Source organism: Anthonomus grandis, chromosome 1 (genome assembly GCF_022605725.1).
Source record: "Anthonomus grandis grandis chromosome 1, icAntGran1.3, whole genome shotgun sequence".
Lineage (NCBI taxonomy): Eukaryota > Metazoa > Arthropoda > Insecta > Coleoptera > Curculionidae > Anthonomus > Anthonomus grandis.
In genome coordinates, this window is record NC_065546.1 from 25,519,041 (window position 1) to 25,541,114 (window position 22,074).

General features: G+C 31.4%; 1 long non-coding RNA gene across 1 annotated transcript; it reads left to right on the plus strand.

The window, feature by feature from the left end:
• The first annotated feature begins 2,809 nt into the window (after positions 1–2,809).
• Positions 2,810–6,556, plus strand: LOC126743651 (uncharacterized). Its single transcript, XR_007662945.1, has 3 exons — positions 2,810–3,229; positions 3,296–5,920; positions 6,229–6,556. It is a non-coding gene; the product is annotated as an uncharacterized LOC126743651 (long non-coding RNA).
• The last annotated feature ends 15,518 nt before the right edge of the window (positions 6,557–22,074 follow it).

Genomic DNA, 22,074 nt, shown 5'->3' on the forward strand with positions numbered 1-22,074 from the left:
GAAAACTAAAAAAAAATGATTTAGGTATGCTAAAAGAAAATAAATATATAATAAAAAACCTCAACTAAAGATTTTTAGTCATCCTCAATATTGTTAATTAGGTCCTGCACATTGCTTTCAAATAAACTATTCCAAAAAAGTAATTTTTGGTTAGGAATGATGGACGACTAGATGGTCACAATCTTCTTTTTTCGCTCAGAAGAAATGCTTTGGCTTGCAGTATAACTTTTGGGGTGTGGGTCAAAAAATTTTTTTAAGAGGATAAGTTAAGTATCTTGAATACCAGTTTCTTATAGTCTTTTTTTGTAAAATGAGTGAATCCTCTTCTTGCTTCTATGTTTTTATATTTAAAACGCAAAAAGAATCTTATGGGGTATTCTATATAAGATCTTTAAACTTAAAAAAAAGGAATATATCCGTGCGTAAGGAAAAATGCGTATATCCCAAATAAACTCTTAAAACAAAATTGAAATCAAGCCGGAACAATAGCTAGACGCTTTAACTATCGTATTTTCTTAACACTGGTTATGTCCAAGACGCAAAAAGAATCATATTTATGGTATCCTATATTAGCTTCCAAAAATTAAATTTATTAAATTAATTACTCGAATATGACTTAGTTTTTTTCTCTTTATGAGCTTATTTATCAACCGATATAAAAGATAATCATATGAAATTATTGGGAATAAGAAACCGCATTTAAAAAGTGGTTGTTGCTAATAATGTTTAAAGTAAATGCCAAAATTATTGGTTTGAACAGTTTAAATAGGCGTGTAATAAAATGCAATGAAAACTATTTTTTCGCGATTACTTGATTAAAAATTAAAACTTTCAACGCATTCATGGCATCCTATTTTAAAATTAAAAAAAAAAAATTCTATGAGTATAAAACAGACAGTAGAAAATACAGTATCATTGTTACCAGAATATTATTTTCTATCGAAATACATAATGATATACCAAGTCCTATTTAAAATAAGAAAGTTAGTATCTCTTCTTGTTAAATCGGACGTGATGGAAAACAATAGAACATGTCAAAAAAAGATGGTCTTATAACTATTCTATCGATATACCAAATTTCATTTGTTTATCTTGAAAAGTAACAAAGTGTTCTGTTAACTAGTGTTCCCTTTTTTCTGTGTCACCCGGTATACCAGATGAACTCTAAAAATTATATTGGAAACAAATGGTAACAACAGAAAAAAATAAATTAAAAATTACATTAAAATTAACTCGGATCAATGGCTAAATGATTTAGTTATCGTATTTTCTCAACCTTGATTACGTCCAAAATGCAAAAAGAATCATATGGGGTATCCAACATAATCTCTTAATATTAAATTTAAATAACATTTAAATATTAGGTAACGGAAATATGTTTAGATACTCGATTTTTTTTAAAACAATAGATTTAAAAAAAATTATTAATTATTAATCATATACCAAATGAACATTAAAAATTAAGTTGAAATCAAATTAAAACAATAGCTAAACGGTTTAGTTATCACATTTTCTCAACACTAATTATGTCCAAAACGCAGAAATAATCATATGGAGTATTCTATATAAGCTTTGACTTCTTAAATTAAAATAAATTTAAATATTAGGTAGAAAAAATAGAGTTAGATACCTATATTTTTTTGAAACACTACTATTACCTATTATTACGATTCCCTATTATTCGAATGTAATTTAACACTACTGCTAAGAGCTTATATAGGACCACCTATATGATCAGCTGTGCGTTTTGGATACAATGAGTATTAAGAGAATACGATAACTATAAACTTTAGCTATTATTCCGAATTGATTTCAATTTAATTTTTTTAATTCATTTGAGATATCTTAAGTGATTTTTCAAATTTTTGAATGTATTGTGTTTTCAAGAAATACGAACATTTAACTCTATTACTGATACATATTATTGGAATGTAATTGAGACCTAGTAATAAGAGTATATATAGGACAAGCCAAATGATTCGTTTTACGGTTTGGACATAATCAGTGATAAGAAAGTACAACTACACTGTTTACCTATTGTTTCGATTTAATTTCATTTCCATGTTTAAAGTTCATATGGTATATCTTATTAAAAAAAATAAGAATATCTAACTCTATTAGTGATACCTATTATTCGAATGTAAATTAAACTTAGAATTAAGAACTTTTATAGGACAACCTATATGATCAGTTTTGCATTTTGGATACACTGAAAGTTAAGAAAATACGATAACTAACAACCTTAGCTATTGTTACAGGTTAAAATTGGCATTTTATACTCTTTATTAAAAGCACTGATTATAGTTATATTTCCAAAATAGATATTTTACAAATATTAATGATTGGTACTAGTAATGCCCTCTCTGTAATAGCCTCCCAAGTAACCCATAGTTCTGTTCTCTAGCCATTTCAAATTACAGTATTCTTTTTTTTTAAGGACACATTTAGTTTTGTACATTTCAGCTTCATATTGTACTGGTTGTTAATGAAATTTTATTTATACTCATAAAACCCGGTTCTGGACTAAAGAAATATTTTAGAATTTAAATTATATCCCATATTGATTATTCCATACTTTATTATTCCATACGAATAATGATTAATTGGGCATGTACAATTATTGTGTATGTTGTACTGTTCATAGTACAATATCTGATTTTGGCTTGACCATACCAGATATGCTGGTTGATTTTACTCCGACTGACCTATCTAATTTTTGTCTCTTTTTATCTAATGTAAATATTAGTTTTCTTGGAAGATAGCAAGAAGTTGCTGGTCTAGGCAAAATCGAAATTGATTGTCATAGTGACACATATTTTCATTGCCAACTTCCTTGGGCCATAAATTTAGTTATTTACTTTTTTATAAAAGGTTTTATGGTACTTATAAAAAAAAGTTAAGTTATTTTCGATTGGCAATATACTTTGTGCGTGATTGCTTAAATATGGGTTTGACCTCTGTGGTCGTTCCTTTTCCCAGACCGCCGTCATGAAGTGAAGAGTGCTTTAGTTCTTTTTGAAATTCGTGTGAATTTTACCCATATGGGGATATAATTGACTAAATGTGGTGAGAGTAAATCAACTTTTTGGGCGTAATGCTATAATTTGTTGTTTTGTTGAATTTACTGGCCTTTATGGCGATTTAAAACCTAATAATTTTTCACGTGCCCTCGAACATCGGCAAAATAGCGGTTCTGATTGGCATTGGCAGGGGACAATTTAATTAACAAGTAGGTATTCTTGAATTTATCGTTTATACTGATAGTATAGGGTTTTTTTTTTCTTTTGGCTACTAGAGCTACATAACATGGATTTTGGTCGGATTTTTTTTGTACGGACTTGATTTCTTCATGCCACATGGTACTTTTATTTTGGGGTTATGTACTCTACTGGCTCTAATCTAGAGGAGATTTTAAGCAACTGTGAGCTAACGTCTAACCTAGACCACTACCAGAGCTTGGCGTATTGTGAAGTGGAAGAGGTGAAGCTTGGAAGCCTGCAGTTTTTCTTTGACTGGGAATTGGATGTCTGGGAGAGTCTCGAATCTGAAGTAGTCTGCTGTGTGTGGAGCTAAGTGACACAACATAACATTTTTTTTATTCACTTATTTTATTTTTATTATCACAACTTTTATCTTTTGAGTTGAGATACATACATAAGTTTATTTAAAATTTTATTGACATTATTTAATCGATGCTATTTTATTATTGAATATTACTGATAAGAGTACATATATGTGTGACAAGTGACTCCTGTGAGGTAAGACGCAGCCGGCTTCGTAGTACTACGAGTATATACTTGGGTTATATTATTTATTTTCAGAGTACTCCTAAGATGTCAAATTTTCTCAGATTAGCTAGTAAATATTAGAGTAAACTAATAAAAGGGTAATTTTTTTGATTGGGGAAGCTTCAACAGTTAGGGTTGTCATTTTTTTTTTTGCTTAGGTCAATGTCCGTGGCGGGATATACCGGGCCATGTAAATTGTTAGTTTAATTCGTATTGAAGCTTCATTCCCCAAAAGGTTTGGGTCTAACATAATTTATTTTATTTTGACAACCACACTTTTGATGTGTATTTTTTTAGATATATTTCTTATAGATATATTTCTTATAAGCATGGTCACGCATGACAGTGCACCATTTTGGAAAATTTAATTTTATGGCACATATCTGTTGACAACTTTGTTTTTCTTGTAATTAGAAACTTAAATGTTATGGTTCCTTATTACCAACTTAAATAATTATTCCTCTTAAAGATAAATAAAATAACATAACATAATTCGCTGTGATAATCAAGACTTAAATAAATTGTTATTTTCTGTTGTTATTTTGTTTTTCACTTGAGTTGAGTAGGTTAGAATATCATAGGTAATTTGGAAACAATAGTGTATACCGACTTGACTTTGATTTTGTTTTCCAAGTTTCGTTTTGAACTTGCCTAAATAAATTTTGATAAATATTGGGCGTCCTTTGGGATTATATAAAATCCAAAACTTGGTGGCGCCATACTGATTTTGACATTTATTTGGGTAACTCTTGGGTAGTTACTACCTAAGAAATTTTGGTTCATTTGGGTGAGAAAGAAGCTAGAACCCACATCGGCTTGAGCTAGCAGCATTGTGAAGGATTCCTTCTCTGGGCGTTTCAGGTAAGAGGGGTTAAGTTCCTCCGGGCATCAAACAACTTTTGGAGACCCTCTTAAGGCCATAAACCTTTCACTATTTTTAGTACTTCTTTTCTTTTGATTAACTTGGCATAAATCGGTTCACCATTTTATTCATTTTGTCATTGCATTATTCATTGCATTTAAAAAAAAAAAAATTATAACACTATTATTCCGAACTGATTTCAATTTAATTTTTTTAATTCATTTGAGATATCTTAAGTGATGTTTCAAATTTTTCTAATATATACTATTATTATATATACTATTATTAACTTTAAAATATTTTGTTTTGTTTTAAATATTATAATATATTTTAAAAAAATCTAATGATTTGGCTTAAAAAAAACACACCTATGCCTTGTTAATTAATGCTGTAATTTCCATTTGTTTTATATGTAAAAAGTATGCATAGCTTCTTTCAATTTGGAACTGAACATTTCTTCTTTATTTCCACATTCAGATGTTTACAGAAATAATATGACAGTAATATGCAAAAAGTATACAAAATTTATACAATTGCAAAGTACCCATAGTTATTTTTAATTTTATGTAAGAAATTATACTGGCAGATTATTACAAAACTCCAAGATTTTTCAAGCCTTATTTCTGATTTAAGTTGGATTTTTTTTACAATGAAGAAGCAAACATAAACTTGAAAAAAGGGCCAAAGTCAAAAGGATTTTTTTTAAATAACGCAATCTTAAACAATTAAAAACCTAGGAAGCAGACATTTCTTGGGTTGGAATTTTTTATCAAAAAATTTTAATTCATTCAGAGTTGTCACTACTGAAAATGTTTATAATTAGTGTTATTGGTATTTAGTTTTGTGCATCGCATTACATTCATTACTTGAAAATAATCTACTTATTTAGTTTATTCAGTTTAACTCACAGTCACTTTGACACTTTAAGTCACATTACAGACGTCAAACCCCTTATGGTAGAACATTGAAAGGCATTAACATTGATTGTCTTTCAGACATCAGAATTTTAAATGGGACACCCCGTATATTTTTAGGTTTCTTGGGAGAAATAAAGGTAATTTTCATAAGAACTACGTATTTGAATTTTGTGTAGTTTAGACAAAAATTAAGGGTTTATATTTTTTTTAGCAAATTTATGTCCTGGGCCATACACTGTTTTGTTATGCTGGTAATTAAGACTTTTAAAAACAATTCTTACCACGACTTAAGAAGACTACCTCCTATTGATCGACGGTGTCCGGGTATTTTAAATTTATATAGGGTGTCTCAGGTAATAAGATATATTTTTAAATTTTCACTTCGCAATATGTCAGTTTCTTAAATGAAACACGCTGTATTTTTAAAAAGAGCAAAAAAGCTATTTATCGATATATATATCCCATACCAAAATCTAATAGTTTAGGAAATATTTAGAACTTTATTGAAGTAATATAATTTAAGCTCTTTACAATAATATGCTCTTTGAACAAATTTTGCTAATTAAGTATTTCACCATTAAATTTATAAAAGTATTTAGTATGATCAATTAAATTTAGAAATTATTTCCGCTACTCGTGTACAATTTTAAATCTGTTGTAGAATCCATATGCTTCAGTGCCAGATGAAGTTGGAATCCATAGCGGAAACAGAGAAACTAATGTAAGAAACTGGTAAAGAACAAAGGCAAAAACACACAGTTTAGAAAATTGTATTAACTCTTTGGGCCAGATTCAAATGAGCGGTTAAATTTATAAAAGTATTTAGTATGATCACTATAATTTTAGGATCCAGTATACTTAAAATGTAGTGTTTTGTATAAGATTTTTAGTTTTTAGAAAAAGCATTTACTGTTGTTAATTTTTATCTAGTCTCTCCTATTATGCACAATAACTAAATATGAGGCAAACAAATTAATAAATATTACATTCAGGAAGCAAAGTGTGTTTTTTCTATAAGTAAAACTTGTGTTTTTTACACGCATAAGATATAGACAGCTAGATGATGTTTAATATAAACGTTTATTTAAAAAAATAAACTTCGGCTTTTCTGACTACATAATTACTTTTTATCAAAAGATGTTGGTACTAAATATAGAGATGGGGTTTTTATGAGTAAGTTATTATAATATATCATAATATGTATAAATTAAAAAAAACAATAAAGGACATTAAATATGGCAGCCAAAATACCCGTTAATAATAACCACCAAATAAAAACAAATCTCAATACCCAAAAAAGGAAATATATAAAATTTGAAGACAAACCAAAACATTTTACCCTTTTGTGTCAAACAGTGAATCTTTAATGCCTTAATCCACAGAATAAATGGGCCTAAGTCATTTGTACCCCACTGGTGGCGCTAAAAACTAAACTTATTAAATTAAAATTTTTGGTAAGACTGATTTTACGTACTTAAATCTGATCTTTAAATTAAATATTATCCAAATCAACTATCCTAAATTTCTAGCTTTATAAAACTAAACCCAAAAATCCCGAATAATAACATTTTAAATATAAGTAAATTTTAAGGCCGGACCTGTGCAACTTTTCACGCTTAAAATAGATCTCTGAACTGGACTTTATCATCATTTTAAACTAGCGATATAAAACTATAGGGAAATGCTCCAAATGCGAATGCTCCGAACTAATGTGTCAGCAACGTTATCCCCAACAAAATGGTCCTTCATGCCGAACGATGGTATAATGGTAAAAGGTAAGATGTATTGAGGATTCAAGGCAAGAAAAATCAGCATAAACAAGTGAGTCCATTCCATTTATTATTTATTTGCTTGGTTTTCTTTGACCTTGTAGAGATTGGATTCTCATTTGTTGTCGGTATTTTATTGAGTATTTATTATTTTTAATCAATACCTGATAAATAACTGACAATAATAAGTATAAACAGTGTTTTTTTCTATTTGTTATAATATAACATAACGGCATAACCTAACAAACTTCTCCTACACTCTCCTCTACGTAATCTAAATGCACCTGTAGAACAGTGGAGTACAATCTTGATACATTTATTGCTGTCTAAATTAGACATAAATTCTAGGAAGGAATGGGAAATTAAAACCAGAGATGAAGTTTCGTCAACCACAGAAACATTCATCAAATTTTTAACCGATAGATGTCAGCTTCTTGAATCTATCAGTAATAAATATTCAAGCAAATCCACTTCTTCAAGTAACCATAATGCTTCACAAAAACTCGATCCACTAAAAGTACAGAATCATATTTCTATGAACTTTTTATCTTGTACCTTTTGCATTGAGATCACGTAATTTATTATTGTAATGATTTTTTACGCCAATCAATTTCGAATCGAATAAATACAATCCGTAAGCTTAAAGCTTGTACTAATTGCCTTCGAATGGGACACACAAGTTATGATTGCCATGGAAAATCATGTAGAGTTTGTAATAACAAGCATAACAGTTTATTGCATTTAGGTAATACAAATCAAAGTGCTAAACAAAATTTCAATAACACTAATAAACAGAATAAATCAAATTAAGCAGAAGGTGAAAATTCGCACGCCTCTACTTCAAACGAAATGATTCCCATATCGACTACGACTCTCGTCGAAAAGAAGTTTGAACGAAATAACAATTCGGGTCATGAAGGTCAAAGTGTCGTCTCTTGGGCCCAAAAAATATAATAAGCAAAGCACTTACTGCCTATCATAATGATTTATTTGTTTTACTTACCACCGCTCTTTTGCAAATAATAGATAAAGACGAAGTCCTATTGTGGGTTGAGCACTTTTAGATGGGGGTTCTCAGTCAAATTTTATTAGTCAAGGATTTTTTAACCTTTTGAATATAAAAGGATCTAGAGTTAATATAAAAGTGAACTAATCTTTGAATTTAAATTATGACGTTGACCTAAAATTTTTAGTATCTGATCAAATAACGACAGATACTCCTCAAATGGACTTTGATATATTGCAATTAAATTTTCCAAGTAATATTAATTTGTGCGATCATAATTTTAATGAGTCTAAATTGACATACTTCTAGGCGCCGGAATATTTTATAATTTACTTTTACCAGGTGAAATTTCTTTTGGAAAAGGTCGGCCTATTTTGCGAAATACTAAACTTGGCTGGGTTATTGCAGGTACAATTAGCTGTTCAAATATAGATAATCGAAATGTTTCCTAGTATCATCTGTCAATATCCATGATTGATATTGAAAATAAAATAGAAAAATGTTGGTGAATTGAAGAAATCCCTCCCTTAAAAAATAATTATACGCCAGAAGAAAACGAGGTAGATGATCATTTTCAGTAGACAGTAATATAGTCGTGACAATTTTGCCAACTTTATTGTTTGTTTATCTTTTAAAAATAACTTAGGCGAATTATATGATATTGCGGTGAATAAATTTCAGTCATTAGAAAGAAAATTCTCTAAATACTTTACGTTGAAAAACAAATTGTGGTTTTATGAGAGAGTATATTAAATTGGGACATATTTTATAGGTCCAGTTATTACACATGCAAAATTATTTATGCAAAAATTATGGTCATTGAAAATTGACTGTATCTGATCATCTTTTAACCTCTCGGTTGCAATTTTTTAGCAATATAAAATTAATTGAAAATTTAGAAATTCCGCGACATACTTCAATATAAGATTTTATTTCCATAGAAATGCATGTTTTTACAGACGCCTCGATGTGTGCCTATGGCGCTACTATTTATTTTAGATCTATAGACTCTTTAGGTCTAGTAAAGAAAAGCCTTGTTTGTTCCAAATCTAGAATTTCTCCATTGAAGGTAATATCCATCCCTTAATTAGAGTTTTGCGTTTTGTTTTTGTCTGGGTTATAAAAAATGGAGGATCTTCCAGCATCTAGAGTGCAACCTTATAGAAATTTTTCCTTTCTTGGAGTGGATTATACAGATCCTTTTTTAATAAAAAACAATTTTTTTAGAAATAATAAGTCAATGAAGGCTTGGATATGAATTTTTATATGTTTCGCATCCAAAGCAACACATATCGAATTAGTAACCGAGTTGCCAACTAATAGTTTTTTAAATGCGTTTAAAAGGTTAATCGCTCACAGAGGTTTTCCTTCAGATGTATAACTTTAATACTATAAAAAGTGTTCCCACTATGGAAAATCTCTGGGCTTAACTGACAAGTGAGTACATTCCATTTGTTCACCTTTAACTATAATGTTTACTATATGCGTAAATATACACCCACCTCATTTCAGTTAGCACTGATGATGGCTCATACGCCGAAAGCGCTCTGCTTTGAAAAGTAAATTGCTCTAAATACATCTAGTTTGATTAATTTGTATTATCCTTCGAGCAAACATGTTTAATAAACATTTGTTTGATAACATGTTGCCTTTAAACCTAAACCTCAATCTTTTCTTTCTAAGCTTTGTAGAACATTTGTTACACAATATTACTGTGGATGTCCTATTAAATTTCTAAACATGTTTAACAAACTTATATCAGTTGGCATGATGGCTTCAAGCAGTGACGATACAATAGTGGTGGCTTCATGTGTGGTGGTAATAAGTTGTGCAAAGAAAAAAAAAAGCTAAAAGACGGTTTTGGGTACGTCCTTCTTTGGAAGCTAAGAAAAGATACAGTGGTAGCGATTTATTACAAGATTTAAAAGGGATGTTACAAATTTGTTGACAGGAGAATTTCGAACTGATGGTAGCTTTAGAAACTTTTTAACGATTACCAGTTCAGACTATTGTCAGAGTTGAGTACCTGATAGTTCGTACGTAAGGATATAAGTACACTACATAGGCAATAATAAAAAAATGAAAGAATATCATTATGATGTAGGTTAAAATATGGGCTGATTATTGAAGAAGCAATAATGTATCGATTTCTATTTGTTATCATCTACTACCGGTTGTGTTGATGAGTTATCCATGGGGAACTTTATTGGGGTAGGAACCAATGCAGAAATGTTAGAGTCATATGAAGAGTAGGATATTGTACTGACGGGCCTAGCAGAAGGAGCAGTTGTCATCCCATCTCTTAACATCCCATCTCGGTACTGAATAAAATTTCATTAATTCCAAACTTTGGATAAGTTGTAGAAATTGTGCTCAGTGTTGTAAGGATCATTGCAACAGTGTCACAATAGGCATCAAAGTCATCATGTTATTTTTTATTCTAAAGCCCCTTCATTACCAAATACGCTTCTTCTGCCATTGATTCTCTTTTGACTGTTCTAGCTCTATCAGAACATAGCTTTATTTGTGGGACAAGTAAATTATCACTTCCTGAGGAATGTAGGGTAGTAGTACTTTCTTTACTATCTATTGACCCATGTGTTTTGGTATCCTGAAATAAAAAAATATCGTTTTATCAATAAATTAGGAAAATTATGAATTATTAAGCTACCGTATTTATTTATATTACCATATTTATATTATGAATTATTTAATTACCTATTAAATTGTGATTTAATAGGCATGATTATCATCATAATTACATTGCACGTTTTATTTTATTGCACATTATTTTTATTTTCCAAGCAGTGCTGATAATTGGCTTCATATAGCAAAAGGTTTCGAGAGAAAATGTAATTTTTTCGCAAGCTCTTATTGGAATAATTATAGAAGATGTTTCTTGGGATTCTGTCAATGGTATTTCGAGTACTCATAAGACCTATGCTTCTGGAACCAAATAAAGTAAGTGCAGTCGTCCTCGCATATTGCTTCCCGAACTTTGAAGGGTGGATGGATTTACAACAGAAACAATACTTAGACTTAAAAAGGTGTGAAGAAAACTGAGTATTCTAGAAAAAAAAGTATCAGCAGCACTTTACTGAATACTTTATCAGTGACATCGGCATAGTCCTCTAGCAACACAAATATTAGGTACATTCTGACAATAGCATTATACAGCTTAAAAAATAAAATTGCTTAGCAACTTAGTAAGTTTTTTTGAATTAAGATATGTTATTTTTTAACCTATTTTCAACAAGGAGTTTAAATTAAAATACATGCCCATCAAGTCGCTATTTAAATACCTATGAGCGCAAAAAAGTAAATATGTATTGGCGATTCAAAATAAACGATACTCCAAAATTTTTAATATTTCTTATTTTTCATATTCTACGCGATAACGAAATAATAAAATTCTTAAAATAAAAATACCTGGCTTGAAGCTCCACTCAAAGTCGTTTCATCTTCACTAAATCCTTCGTCAAAAATTGCTCTTGGTTTGTTTTTATCGTTCAAAAACAGAAAGCACTTGAAATAAGTCCATTTACCGCTCTGTTCTGTCCCTTTTCCAGATTCAAATATTTTTTTGTACTCTCTGTTAAATTGGCTAACCAGCTTTCTTATCTTCTTTTCGCTTTCCCCGGTCTCGACAGAAAGTATCTGATCCAACTCGGCCCAAGCGTCGTGCTGTTTATTTCTGTTCTTAAAGTCATCCATGAGTGGATTATTAATAAGTTGCAGGTTTAAATAGATTCTTAAACATGTTTTGCAAACAAAAAATTTTATAACAGAGAATTCCTTGAGATCTTACCAACTCGCGCTGGGAAAAGTAAAACCTGTTGCAAAACACGATTTTATTTTGTTAAACATGCTTGTTGTACCCAAGTAAAAGTAGAGCATCTGAATCTACAGTTTCGTTTGCATGCAGCTTTCATTGCCTTCTTTGGAATCTCTCTATTTCCTTCGGATACATCGCTTTCACCGGTATTCACTTTCTTTTTTTTAAATTTATTTTCCAGGTTTTGGGTCTTTGTATTCATTTGCGGCTAATGTGTTTAAGTTGAGATATTTCAGAATTAACTTTTGCTCTGTCTGCTTCCACTTGGTCATGAACTTAATTGCCATTCGAATCTCTTCTCCTTTATTTGTTATACATGGCCCTTCACTTTCTTCGACATTTGCTTCTTCTTCATTAACTGTATTACTACCATCACTGTAGATGGGAACAAAATTAGAATCGCTTGTAGAGTAAACATAATGAACTGAATCTTTGCCGTCTGATACAAAAATATAGAAATGTTCGTTACAGTACAAATCCTTGAATATTCACAGGAAGTTTATCAATACTAAATGTATCTTCAATGATATTTTCAAGTGACTGTAGTATCTTAGCCTGTGGAAAACATATAATAAGACAATCGCTTAGGCCTTTATTACCAATCAATAAGAAGGTTTATATGTCATGACAATTCCAAATAAATTAAAAATTCATGTCACGTTTTCGTAAAAATAACTTTAAATACCTTATTGGAAATATGTAGTTACAAATCGATCTACGATTATACATTATATCTACTTTTCTCCAAAATATACAGCGAAAGAGGTGTAAGAATTTCCGATTTTGCTGTTAAATTGGCATGTAATATGCATGATTCAATTGATTGGTTTAGAACTTTTGTTATTTCTAATAAATGCTAAAAAATATTATTATTTTAATTATTATGTAAGTATGATCTTACTCGCAAGACAATTCACTGCGAGATGGCGCGCAATTCCGTGGACTTATTAAGAAAGCCCGCCATATTCTATAGTCCAAATATTCAAAGCTCTCCACAAAATAAAAACAAATTTAAACTTAAGTCTTATAACAATAAATCTAAATATTGCTCATAAAAAAAAATAAAACGTATTTTCGATTTTGGTGTTTTTTTTTTCATTTATTCTTACCTTGGAAGCTATAGGATTATTGGTAGATTGTACATTTTTTTCGTCTTTTAGTTGTAATGCTCTCTGCACCACTAGTTTAGCTCTTCAACTATTTTTTACAATAACACTTTTAAATAAAATATTTTAACTCTTAGTAAAGCACCTTGTAAACTGATCACATAAAAAAACCACAACACAAATTCTAACTGTTTTTATAAGGTTATGATTTCAAATTACCACCGTAATAATACGTCAGTGTAGTACCATTACAAAACACTTATGGCACCTAAATATTAGCAAAAAGTTCAGTCCTATATCGCCATAAGTGTAGTTATGGCTATATTGCACCCAAAGCCCAACTGGATTTTATAAGCCATATCTGCAAAGAAGTTTAGAAAACTACAATTACTTGTGGCTGTATTTCATTTAAAAGTACAATATTTCAAGAATGCAATGGCGCTTAAAATAAAAATTTAAAAGTTTGCGCTTATGGCGGTATTGAATTGGATCTACGATATTTAAAATGAACTCTAAAAAATAAATTGAAATCATATCGGAACAATAACTAAAAAGGTTAATTATTTTACTTTTTTAACACTGATTATGTCCAAAATGCAAAAAGAATCATATGGGATATGCTACATAAGCTTTTAAAACTAAATTTACATTACACTCTAATACTTCAAAGGTAATAGTAATAAAGTTGTAGTAGTAATAATGTTCATATTTTTTTTAAACACAACACATCAAAAAATTTAAAAACTCATTTAGGATATATTAAATGTTAATAAAATTAACACTAAAAATTAAATTGAAATTTAATCGGAACAATAGCTAGAGTGTTTAGTTATCGTATTTTCTTAACTCTGATTATGTCGAAAAAGTAAAAAGGACCAAATGATCCTTTTTTTTAGATGGGCTCAGAATTATTGGGATCGTTCGAAGGTTCACTTATGACTGGCTATTAAAGAATTTAAACTTGATTATAACCATTGGAGGTATGTGATATAGTTGTTACCCAAGCGAAGGACAGATTTTCCTATCGAGGTTATCTTCAAACAGCTAACTTGTTCGATAAAGAAGTGTATCCAAAATATAACAAGACCTTTCCAGTGGATATTTTAGATAATGTAGTTACTTTTTATCCAATGTTATGTAAAATTAGATTAAGAACTGAACTAGAAGTCATTTACTCAAGACCAGATTTCTCACAAAATATTGGAGCTATGAACTTGCTTTCATTTATTTTAGAAAATAATCTTGGCGAAACATTTGCCAAAACAATAAAATTATTAAATATCATTGTGACGACCCCAATGACAACTGCAGAGGCCGAGCGCAATTTTTCCACCCTTAAGCGAATAAAAACCTTCCTGCGAAGTACTATGCTTAATAAAAGACTTAATGCTCTAGCGATGATGTCCATCAATAGAAATTTAGTGATCGAAATAAACAATTTTGATGAAGAAGTAATAGAAAGATTTATGAATATGAAAGACCGTCGAGCAGATTTTACTTTTAAGAAGTAGCTTAAGTACCTATTGAACATTTATTAGTAACTATAATTTTTCTTCACGTTTTAAAGTTACTTGTTATTGTTTTTAAAACCGCAGAGAGGTGGCAAAAATATTTTCGTGCGAGGTACCGTGATGTGTAAATGCGATTGTTTTGTAACAATGTTCTTTATTTTTTATTGCCAAATTAAGACATTTATGTGCAAACTTTTTGTGATTGTACCATGATGACTGCAAACCGTCATGTCTCAGATATTATAACATATACTTAGGTACGTCCAGTTATATATTTTTTTATTTATTAGTAAGTATATATTTATTTGGATTTGCGCGCCCCTCCATAGTCAAATGTCACGAGCCGCCACTGATTATAACTATTAAATAAAAGGGCGCCACTTAGTTTTTTTTATAAACGAAAGAAAACTAAGAAAAAAGACTTGGTATATAGGTTACAATTAACAATTAATTGACCGTGGATAAAGTAGATTTAAAAAGGCAAAAAAATATCTTAACAATACAACCAAATTATATTTACATCAAAAATATGTATACGCCTCATGTTCTAATCTGTTAAATGTTAATAATTTATTATGAATTAAAATATGAATATTGTTGATATGATTAAAATAGGTTTGACAAAAGTAACATTTAAATTATGATTTCGCTACTAGGTAGATTTCAGCACTTAAAATAAATTGCAATTATTAAAGTTTTTTGTGTACTTCGGGTTGATTTTCGGGTGAATTCAGCTGTCGACGCTGCCGTTCCTCCACGGAAGGCTGCCTGTAACGCTGCCAGACTTTGCAGAGTGCCGTGAACGTTAGGATAATCTATTACTATCTTAAAATAATCAAATCTATATCTTTAACTGCTCTTACTTTACAATAATTTAAAAAAAGAGTGCATCCTTATTTCTCTTTTTATAATTTAAACTTCCATTTTTTCAAATTTTATCATTTATCTAATACCTTGCTACTTGCCAATAGGAGTTCTTTCTATGTAAATCTGACAACGGCGCATCTACTAGTTGTGCCACCTGATGAAACGAGAGGTTAGGTTGTTTATATTTATGTTCTGTGGTTGCCGGTATTTATGACGAGATCCGCAGTAAACATTAGCTAATTTTTGTGTTTTTTTCTAAAATCGGAACTGTTTATTTCCGCGAAACGTGTATGTTATATTTATGTCAACTCTTCGCGTACTTTTAAATCGCAAAATCGTATTTTCGGACTAGAAAAATCCTCGGAGAAACCGGTTCTCCGGCGCACCGGCCGGGCGACGCCGCGGTTTTATTTGTTTATATCAGATTTTAATACTTTAGTTCGTGTTTAATTTAATGTTTTTCTCCTATCCCTCCCTCGGCTTATAGTTAATACCAGAGTTTAAATATGCCTCAAAAGTGCTGTGTTCCGGGTTGTAACGGAAACTATAAAAACGGACCTAAAGTGCATGTCTTCGGTTTTCTTAAGGATATAAATCTAAGGCGAAAATGTGTAAAAGCCATACACAGAGATGACTTTGAGGCCACAAACAACACCAAAGTATGTGAAGCTCATTTTCCTGAAGGTAGTATAATAAAGAGTACTCAAGTTCAAGATTCCAACACAGGTAAAATTTGTACAAAATAATTACTAAAACCACGGCTAAAAGAAGACTGTACACCATCTATTTTTTTAAATTGCCCTAGTTATTTGTCAAAAACTATAAAAATACGGCCAGGTAAAGATGAAAGGTTTTAAAATATTGACGAGTTGAATTTAGCAAAAGCCCTTGAATTAAGCAAAATTTACTTTGGCGAGCATGAGAAACAAAATAATTTTGACAGTTTTGAAGAGTTTATTGAAAAATTTTCTGCTTTTAAACTACCGAAAGATTGGTTTACTGCTCACAGTGAGTCTCAAGACAGCAAAAAGCTAACAATTTTTAAAATTGAATACACACCTTGGCCATGGATTAATTGGGCAATTGTTTTTAATTTTAATTTAACTGTTATTAGGATATGAATATTATATGAAACTTTTTTTATATAGAGAGCCAGTTTGGGTTTTAACATCAAAATTTAAAACTCCATATACTTCCCATAGTTTAGATGATTTATATGCAATACTTGAAGCAGTAGACCATACTATTATTACCCTGCCTTTGGAGGAAAATGTTACCAATAATGACAACCCCGACTGTGACTTAAATCCAAATACTGCTCCCGAGACTGCTACCAATACCCTTGGCAATACTATTCTCAATCATGTCAAACCATCAAATGACATAAATAAAATGAAATGTGTGTTCGATTTTGTGTCAAACATACTAAAAAGTTTTAAAAACATTGAAGACAACAAAATAGTGCATGCTTTAGATTTTATTTGTGAACAATTAGCTTTGCTTATAACTGCAAAGGAAAGGTACAGATATTCAAGTAGTACAATAATTTTGACTTCTATAACCTATACTATTAGTCCTCATGCATACAAGTATTTAAGAGGTTATGGATACCTAATTTTACCACATCCTCAAACTATAATGGGTATTTGTAACAAACACATGACCGATCCCCACATAGATGAAAAAAAAATGTTTTTAACTTATGCCCCAAATGTGTTTAGTTTACTAAAGTATCATGAGAGATTTGTGACACTACTTTTTGATGAAATTCATATTGACCCTTACATGGACTATAAAGGCGGTAATATCACTGGAACATCAGTCGATAATAAGTCTCTAACTTCCTCGGCATTTACTTTTATAATTACAAGTGTGTGTTCCAGCTTTAAGGAAGTAGTTCACATAGCTCTTATCTCCAAAATTACATCAGACATACTTCATAATTTTATTAAGACAATTATTGAAAATTTCGAGGAGATTAGGTACATAGTTTTTTGTGTTACAAGTGATAATAATGCCATTAACGGGAAAGCCATGAGTCATTTTTCAACTGCAGACCAACTTAGCATTGTTTATCCTCATCCCATAGATAATCAGAGACCATTATTTTACCTATTTGACACAGTTCACTTACTTAAATGTGCATTTAATAATTGGCTTAACTCTAAACCAGACCAAAAATTTTATTTTCCTGATTTTGACACTTTGAAAAAAAAATGTGCTTCTTTTTCTGCAATTAAAGAATTACATGAACTGGAGTATGATAAGCTTTTTAAGCTTTTAAAGTCAATATATGTATTTATGTGTATATAATAACATTTTTTACTACTTGATGGTATAAAAAAATTATTATAAATACCTAAATACATATGTTGAACTTTGGTGCAGATGTAGGGGAGTTGGGAGTCTGCATTTAATATTACACCATAATATTTAATCTGACATTTAACCAGAACAATAATAAAACATACCTTTGAATGTTTCCTGAACTCTATTCTATTCCTAGCATTTTTTTAAATAAGCCAAATATTGAGATATTAGCATATGAAAACCCTTGGTTTTTAAAAATCGGTGGCCCACATCGATGACGTCACGCGCCAAGTACTAAGGCCTTGTCTTTGAGTGGGTGTTGGAACAAGTCCTCGAAAAATGGATTCAGTACCGACTAAATTAGTAACGACCCCACCTCTCGCCTGAGCGGTCAATATCAGCCAATCAGAGAAAACATTAATTAAGACCAACCAGAAGAGTGACGGACCGTCAACAGAAAGCATGAATAATTAAACCAGGAGAGTGATGCGTTACAGTAGTAATGTGTCATTGACAGTGTGAATTTAAAGAAATATGAATAAAAGAAGTTGACTGAAATTATTAATGTAATTATTGAAATTAATGAAATGTCAATGGAGCGTTAGTGAACATAAGGAATAGAAAAATAAAACGCTACAAACTCTGTTAAATTTATTGATCAAAAAAGAAAACTTATCAGGCTGCGTGGGTTTATTAGTATGGTCGGTTGTCTCAGTCTTACTAACTCACTCAGAATTAAAACACATTGAATCGAAAATCTATGTAACATACGTGCCGGTATTAAAATTTAAACAAATATAGAGAAAAGATATATATATATACAGGGCGTTACTTAAAGGTAGGTCATAATTTAAAAGGGACATTCCTGGATCGATTTTAAGTCAAAAAGTTCATATAAACATGGGTCCTAAAATGATTAGTTTTTAAGATACAGGGTGTTAAAGTTTTATTTTTTTTTCGTTTTTAATACATTTTTCAAATAAGGTTTAAAATATTGAACTGAATTTTGGCACAGGGTATTATGGCATAAAAACACATTTTTTAGATGTTCACCTACTTTTTTTTAGCAACCAGTGGCGCAGCTATGATGAATTTTTAGTACAATTTTACAAAAAAAATACAACGCCATTGACTTACTTTATGATTATATGTATATATATACAGATCGTGTTATCGTGAGCTACGTATTACCCAAAATAATGGCAACACCACTTGGTTGCGGCTTGCAGGCGGCGAAATTTTTCGTTTTTATTTTTTGAACCGGGAGTCAGCAGACCTCACTTTGCTGTGTTACTGCACGTTGCATTAATAATTTTTGAGCGTTATTTTCGTGTTTTTTTCACTATGGCTGTTTATACCCCTTCTGGAAGAGTTCATCTAATTAAATGGTGTCATGGAGGCAATTCGGCAGTACAATGTACAGAGTTGTTTTCAGTGAAATTTGAGAATAAACCGATTCCTTGTGCAAAAATGGTTTTAAATGTGGTTACAAAGTTTTAGACATCTTTTTGTCTTCAAGATTGTAAAAAATGCCACACAAAACATCAAGAACCACCTGTTGAAGTGGTCCAGGATATAGTACGGCGAGAAGAAATGGTTTGCAGCACCCTAGAACTTGATTCGACACGGTCCACTAGAAGTGTTAGAGAGGAACTGGGAATGAGCAATAAAACTGTTCCTCGTATCTAGAAAAAATATGGGTACAAATGTTTTAAGTATTCAAAAACTCAAAAAAAATATTTCCTGAAGACCAGTGGCGAAGAATGGAATTTTGTGAAACCATGATGGAAAAGGCAAATGAAAACGAATATTTTTTAAAAAATTTTTTGTTTTCTGATGAATCTTCTTTTCCATTACATGGCAAACACAATCCTTCCATTGTTTGTTATTGGTCTCAGGAAAACGAGCACAGAAGTTTTCAGTTTCGTACCCAGTATCCTCAGAAATTGAATGTTTGGGTAGGTATTTTGGGCGACAATGTTGTAAGGCAATTTTTTATTGATGGCACTTTAAACGCCCAAAAGTACCTTGAGTTGCTGCAAAACCCAAGTTCTTCCTGCCATTCTAATCCTACCTGATGTTGACCTGGGATCGGTTTATTTTCAGAAAGATGGCTGTCCTGCTCATACCGCGGCTAGGGTAAAAGAATTTTTAACAAATACTTTTCCTAACCGCCTTATTAGTGGGACTGGCGATATTAAATGGCCTCCTAGATCTCCAGATTTGCCTTCAAATTACTTTTATCTGTAGGGTTAGCTTAAGCAGACCATTAACAAGCATGAATTTAGTAGGCCAACAAATTTAGAGGAGTTGCGAAATAAAATTGTCGAAGGTGCCAATTCCATTTTACCTGAAACTCTTTTGGAGGTGCGAAATAGCTTTTAAAATAGGTTAAGTTTTTGTTTAGCGAAAGAAGGCGGTTTATTTGAGCCTTTTATTTAAAAAATGATATGTTGTTAAGTTTGTTTATTAGAGTTTTATTTCTGATTTTTTATTATATTTTTATCAGAGTTGATATTTTCATTTTTATTAGAATAACGCTTTAATGTTCATTATGCAAAACACAGCATATTAAACATTTTAATATTAAAATTCTATGCGGGTTTTATACATTGTCATGTCTGTAAATCCCGCATTAGAATAAATATTTTAAAAATGCCTGGATCTTCGCGTAATATTTTGGGACATTTTGTCGCCAAACGACGCAGCTCCCACGAAAGTCAGATGTTTACTAATCCCGTTCTCGGGCCGGCCGGGGCGGTCCGCGGTGCTCTGTCGCAGGCACTCGTACACGCGCGAGGTTGCAAAATTTCGCTTTTATGCGGTTTCCTATAAGTAACGAACGAAAACACGATTTGTATATATATATACAGTGCTTTCATTTCAAAACGATCCACCCTTAAACTTTCTTAAAAAAAAAAAAAAAAAAAAAAAAAAAAAAAAAAAAAAACACGTCAAATTAGATATACAGGGGGACGTTTAATTATGCATTTACTGAAGTTCCAGCTAACCTCACTTTAATATGTTAAATAGGAACCCCATCGTGTGATATATCATAGTAAGCAACGTAAAATTCTCTATTCAACGGTACCCAAAAAAATGAAATCGGTAAATGTGTAAGCAAATAGCGAAAATTTCTAGAAATAATGAATATTTTATTTACGCCAAACTTTGGTACGAGGCATGTCCAGAAAATAAGTGTACTAAATTTTTATAGGTTATAAATTTTTTTATTTGAACAAAAAAAATATCTGTTTACATTAGTACATATCTAAACTATTTTTCGACATAGTCACCATTCCTCTCAATGCAGGTGGTGTACCGGGGTATCAGTTTTTTGATGCCCTCCTCGAAGTAGTTTCTCGCCAATCCCTTCGTCCACTTCTCCACCTCCTCCTTCACCTCCTGGTCGGTTGAAAACTTTTTTCCACCCATGTGCAGCTTCAGGGAGGTAAAGAGGTAGTAATCTGACGGTGTTAGGTCAGGGGAATGCGCAGGATGGTCCAGGACATCCCATTTAAACGAGGCGAGCAGGTTTTTTGTGGCGTTAGCTGTGTGTGGTCTGGCATTGTCGTGCAGCAGGCAGACTCCCTTTGTCAGCATGCCTCTCCTCTTGTTCTGAATTGCCCTCCGTAATTTTCTTAGGGTCTGACAGTATCTTGCAGCGTTGATGGTCTCCCCTTGAGGCAAATATTCAATAAGAATTATGCCTTGACAGTCCCATAAACCAAAACACGGATGCCATGATTTTCTTGGATGAAATTGTCGTTTTGAACTTTTTGGCAGAGGGTGAAGAGGTGTGACGCCATTGTTGAGACTGCCTTTTGGTTTCTGGTGTGTAGTATAATATCATAGCTTTATCACCATATGCAGTTTGTACCTCATTACAAACCTCAACCGGAGCTAATCCCTTCCAAACGAGATAACGGATAACGCCGCGTATTTCACACTTGGCGGGAGATTGGATTGACATTTCTCACTAAACGTGTTGCTGCGTCTATAGTTCTCAACGTACTGACCTCGAAGCGGTCTTGTTGTGGAGGGGAGAAATCACAGTGCAGCCAACATGTGGAAAAACAATTCCCTACCGCCGTGACAGGCTC